The sequence below is a fragment of the Solanum dulcamara genome, chromosome 8, assembly GCF_947179165.1.
Source record: "Solanum dulcamara chromosome 8, daSolDulc1.2, whole genome shotgun sequence".
NCBI classification, from domain to species: domain Eukaryota; kingdom Viridiplantae; phylum Streptophyta; class Magnoliopsida; order Solanales; family Solanaceae; genus Solanum; species Solanum dulcamara.
This window is the reverse complement of record NC_077244.1, coordinates 60027530-60033281: the sequence shown is the minus strand read 5'-3', so window position 1 is coordinate 60033281 and position 5752 is coordinate 60027530.

Below are 5752 nucleotides of genomic sequence, written 5' to 3'. Positions count from 1 at the left end.
TCAAAGAACAAGTTACATTTCATGAGCAAGAATTGACACTGTTTTTTGTGTGTTTTCATTTATGAGATACTCTACATATTGTCACGGACTTAGACTTCAACTAAGACCTCCATGCGACACTTGACAACTTACTCACGAATCTTTCACGATCTTGCAAGCTCAAGTAAGCCTTTAAGACTAGATCGCTAGGGGAACGCTAGATTGTAAAAAAGACAAGAGAGCTTTTATGAAGAAGGCTTTGTATTACTTGGAAGAATGCTTAATTTCTGGATGATTTTCTACAAATGAATGCCCCCTCTATTTATATTACTCCTAAGGGGCTCAAGTGTAAATAAAAATTGCTATACAAGTCCTTCCATATTTACAAAAAAGTCCCTACTCTAGAATTCTCTACATACTCTAGAGAATTCCAAGTCTTTCAAGACTTATCTACAAGTTTCTACAAGAAAGTAGAGTCTTCTACTAATCTTTTCAAGACTCTAGGTTCTTCTCCCTTCTTCATAATCGAGTGGCAGGTCATAACATTCTCCCCCACCTGATGTGGCGACGACCGTGGCGCACTGTTGCTGCAAGAACCCCCAAATTTTGTCTTTAAACTGCCACAGGTCTTCATATCTCTCCCAGGTGGTCTCCTCCGTAGATTGTCCCTTTCAGTGGACTAAGAACATAGCAGTGGCCTGTTATCCCTGTTTTAGCCTGGCTTGGTAGTCCATGATGGCCTCTATTTCTCGATCATAGGAGTCGATAATAGTGAGTGGCGCCCGACTTGATTCTTCTCGACTAGGATCATCCTTGTCCTCATAGAACAACTTGAGGACACTGGCATGGAAGACAGGATGAACCTTGAGATGCGGTGGTAGCTCCAACCTATATGAGATCTTGCCAACCTTGGCAACGATCCTGAATGGGCCCTCATATTTTCGCACCAAATTTTGATGCATGCCTCGTAATGGTTTAAATTGCCTTGGGTTGAACTTGACCAAGACCATGTCTCCAACTTTATAATTCGTGGGACGACGCTTGTGGTCGGCAAACTTCTTCATCTTCTTTGCTGCCTTGTCCAAATAAGACTTGGTAGTGTCGAGCTGTTCCTCAAAGACCCTGGCCATGTGATAAGCCCCCAAACTCTTGCCCTCGAACGCAGCCGATAGTAAATGTGGAGTTTATGGTTGTTGGCCTGTGGATAGCTCAAACGGTGTCCACCCTGTGGCTTCACTCCGTTGCAGGTTGTATGAGGATTGGGCTACGTCCAGTAGCTTCGCCCAATCTTTCTGATGGGAGCTCACAAAGTGCCTCAAGTAGCACTCTAGTAAGGCATTGACTCGCTCTGTCTGGCCGTCTGTCTGCGGGTGAAACCTAGTGGAGAAATGCAATTTCATGCCAAGAATCTCAAATAATTCTCTCCAAAAGTTCCCGGTGAAGCGTGGGTCTCTGTTGCTAATGATGTGCCTTGGCAATCCCTAATACTTCACCACATTTTTGAAAAATAGTTTGGCAGCCTCCTTAGCATTGCAACCTGCCGTGGCGGGCATAAAGCTAGCATACTTAGAGAACCTATCCACCATGACCATAATCGTCCCGTACCCATCGGACTTCAGCAGGCAAGTGATAAAGTCCATGGTCACGCTCTATCATGGACACTCCGCTACGGGCAGAGGCTCCAAGAGTCCTCCTGATTGGCGCTGCTCCTCCTTGTCTTGCTGACATACAAGACAAGTCTACACATAGCACTTAATATCATCCCGCATGCGAGGCCAGTAGTAAATTGCCTCAATCAAAGCCCTTGTGCGACGCTGCCCTGGATGCCCGACCCAAAATGTGTCATGGCTTTCCTTTATGATCTGCCGCCTGATGGTTCCAAATTTTGGCACGTAAATCCTTCGTCCGGCGGTAAGCAGGAATCTATATTCTATCCAAAAGCGCCTTGTCTTACCCTAAACGGTTAACTCCATAAGCCTCTTTGCCACGGGATCGTGCTACAGATCATCCTTGATTACACCTTGGATGTCACAATGTGCTTTTGTGATGGCAGCTAGCTCAAACTTCTTGCTCAGGGCATCGGCCACAATATTGCCTTTGTCTGGCTTGTACTCCAACTCATAGTCGACCTCGGCTAAAAAGCCTTGCCACCTAGCTTGCTTCGGTGTGAGCTTCTTTTGTGATTAGAAGTATCTAGTGGCCACATTATCGGTCTTGACCAAGAACTTGGAGCCAAGTAGCTAGTGCCTCTACGTGCGTAGACAGTGGACGATGGTCATCATCTCCTTCTCATGTACGGTGTACTGTCGTTTTGTCTCATTCAGCTTGTAGCTCTCAAAGGAGATAGGATGCCTCTCTTGCATCAAAACTCTTCCAATGGCATAGTAAGAGGCATCCGTGTGCACTTCAAATATTTTAGAGAAATCAGGAAATGCTAGGAATGGCTCCTCTGTCACGGCAGCCTTGAGCTCTTCGAAGGCCTTCCTGCACTCTTTGCTCCAAATCCACGGCTTATTTTTCTTTAGTAGTTCAGTAAGCGGAGCGGCTTTGGCGGAGTAGGCACTTATGAACCTGCGGTAATAGTTACCAAGTCCAAGAAAAGATCTAAGTTTGGTTACCTTTGTGGGTGCCTCCCACTTCTTGATTGCCCGAACTTTTGCCTCATCCATCCGTAGTTCTCCCTGGATGATAACATGTCCCAAGAAGTGTACTTCATGTTGGGCGAACTCGTACTTCTCCCGCTTGATGAAAATTTCATTCTCGCGTAAGACTTGAAACACTTTCTTCAAGTGCTCCACATGCTCCTCCAAGGTGTTGCTATAGATGACTATGTCATCCAAGTAGACTACCACGAACTGATCCAAGTAGGGGTGAAAGATCTTGTTCATTAGTGTGCAAAAGGTGGCGGGTGCATTGGTCAAGCCGAAGGGCGTCATTAACCACTCGTAAGCTCCGTACCTCATCACACATGTTGTTTTCGGTTCATCTCCCTCCGCTATGCGTACTTGGTAGTAGCCCTTCCTTAGATCCACCTTGGTGAAGTACTTGGCCTGTCCAAGTCTATCAAACAAATTGACAATGAGTGGGATGGGATACTTGTTCTTCACGTCACCTTATTGAGCGCCCAATAGTCTATGTATAGGCGTAATGAGCTATCCTTCTTCTTTTGAAATAAAATTGGTGCGCTATAAGGTGCCTTGGATGGACGGATATGACCGGTCTCGAGGAGCTCCTTCAACTGCTTCCTCAGCTCCTTTAACTCGGGTGGAGCCATGTGGTATGACGGGTATGCGGGCGGCCTTGCTCCTGGATCCAGCTCGATCCTGTGGTCTACCTCACGCCTTAGAGGTAGATGTCTCGGCAACTCTTTCGGTATCACATCCTTGTTTTCTTCAAGCATCTTCTCTATGTAAGGTGGCAATGCCTCTGTAGCACCATTTTCTTCATCATAGCTCGCAATGGTGGCTACGAACGTTGTCTCCCCTTTTTTTAGGCCCTTCACAAGCTGCATGGCCAATAGGTGGGTTTTCCTTCCTTCTTCGGCATATTGACTAGAGGTACCATGCAGGGTCCCTCTCGCTCCATCACCAAGAGTCGTTGGAGATAGGGATCGATCATCGTGTGGTACCGCTGGAAGAATTCTTGCCCAAGTATTATATCAAAGATGTCTAAGGGGGCGATAGTGAAGCTGGTCTTACCTTGCCACTTGCCCAATGTGATGTCCACTCTATGAGCGACTCCACACACAGGAGTCAGTGGGTCATTGACCGTCTTCAGGCGGGTGTTACTTGGCCCATAACTTAGCCCCAACCTTGTTGTCGCCGTCTTGGTCATGATGTTGGCTTCCGCTCCAGAGTCCACCATAGCACGAGCTGGCCGTCCTTTGATGGATATGTCAACATATTGTGAAGAGTAATCTCCTACCTTCTCAGCTTACTTTGTGATGGTTCCGCATAGCCCGATCATGCCTAGCTGGGTTGTGTCCGAACTTTGCCCTTGGTCCACTTCCTTGTCCTTTCGCTCCCGGAGTATGGCACCAAGGTTCTTCATTTCTGGACACCTAGCATAGCCTTGAGGACCTCCACATATATAGCAGTCGCGACCCTTCGTGGTTTGCTCCTTCCTCTCGGCATAGCCCTGTCATCCGAACCTCCTGCCATCGGACTTGTTGGCATCATGATTCTTAGTAGGAGGGTGTTGCTCCTTCTCCTTATTACGATCTCCCCCACCTTTGGCATGACTACTATTTATTTCTTTGCCTTTGTTCCTGTCATGCCTAAAGTCCATCAGGGCTTTGGCTTGGGTGATGGCCTTGTTATGTCGGAAAAAGACGGTTTAAAATCAATTTCAACTTTTTAGAGAAAAAATCAATTTTAGTAAAAGAAGAGTCGCCACTTAATTTTTTAAAGAAATTAAGAAAACTTAATTTAAAAGACCCTAACAGATTTAAGTCTTAAAAATTCAGAGAAAAAGGTACGAGGTTCATATTATTATTTTAAGAAGGTTTTAGCACTTAAAATAGCCGCTAACATGCGGTTGTCCAACGATTTAAAAATTAGTTGACTAACTTTAGAAAAATGTGTTTTAAACAATAATCCAAGCATTAAACAATTTGAAAGAAATATAAATTTTGAAATATTTTTAGATAATTTATAAGAGTAATAGACTTGCTATAAAAATGATTAAATAAAAGAGGGATAATTAAATGAATTATTTAAATTAAACAAATGATCATAAAAAAATGGTTTCTCTTTAAGGGATTTAATTAGGTTAAACTCAACAATTAATGTTAGAATTAATACAAGATAAAAAAATATCATTAACTAATAAAAAAAAAGATTAAAGACAATAGAAATTAGTGATACCTAGAAGAAAAAAATTTAGTTTTAAACATTAAACTACCACAAATATATATAAATGAAAATATCTTAAAATAGACGGGATAAAAATATTTATATATTCATATTTTTCGGATCAGCACCGGCTTATTAATCGGAAGACAAAAATATAGTATTTTATCGTTTTCTGCTCGGGTCGACTTCCATCATTTCCGAAGGGCCTAACTACCCTTATCCCTCCTAAGTTTATTTATTATTATAATCCTAAAACGATCTAAAAAAATCTAACGTCCTAAAAGGTGTCTAACGTCCCTACTTAAATATCGAAGAGGCATTGGACATACTATTAGGGTAGGTTTTAGACTAAAGAAAATATAAGCATCCTAATTAGACATATCGCCAAACAAAATGGATGGGACGAGCAGTTAGCACATAAAATCTCAAGTAAGCCTCTAAATTAATTATTAACATGCTTGAAAACACGGATAAGTTGTGAAGGCCACAATAATTATGTGTGTGCAAATACAAAGCCAAGATAATATAGAGGTTGAGTTTAATTAATTAAACATATAAGAGTAATCTTAATTGTTAGACTACTTGTGATAAAAGAAAAAAACATTATTGATAACATTAATTATTAACTAAAGACCTTAATGAAATTATAGGAACAAGATTTATATTTAATGACATGCAGGATATTTATAAAATACTGTAGGTATGGTTCATAAATGAAATGATATGCTAAAAATTTATTAAAATATTATAAGCATGATTCAATATAAAATAATATGATAAATAATTATTAAAGTCCTATAGATATGATTTTTACTCATAAGTTTAACATGCTGAAAATTATTAAATAAATACTATATACATGATTTCTATGTAACATAATATGCAAAAACAAATTAATTAAAATTGTGGGCATGATTTTA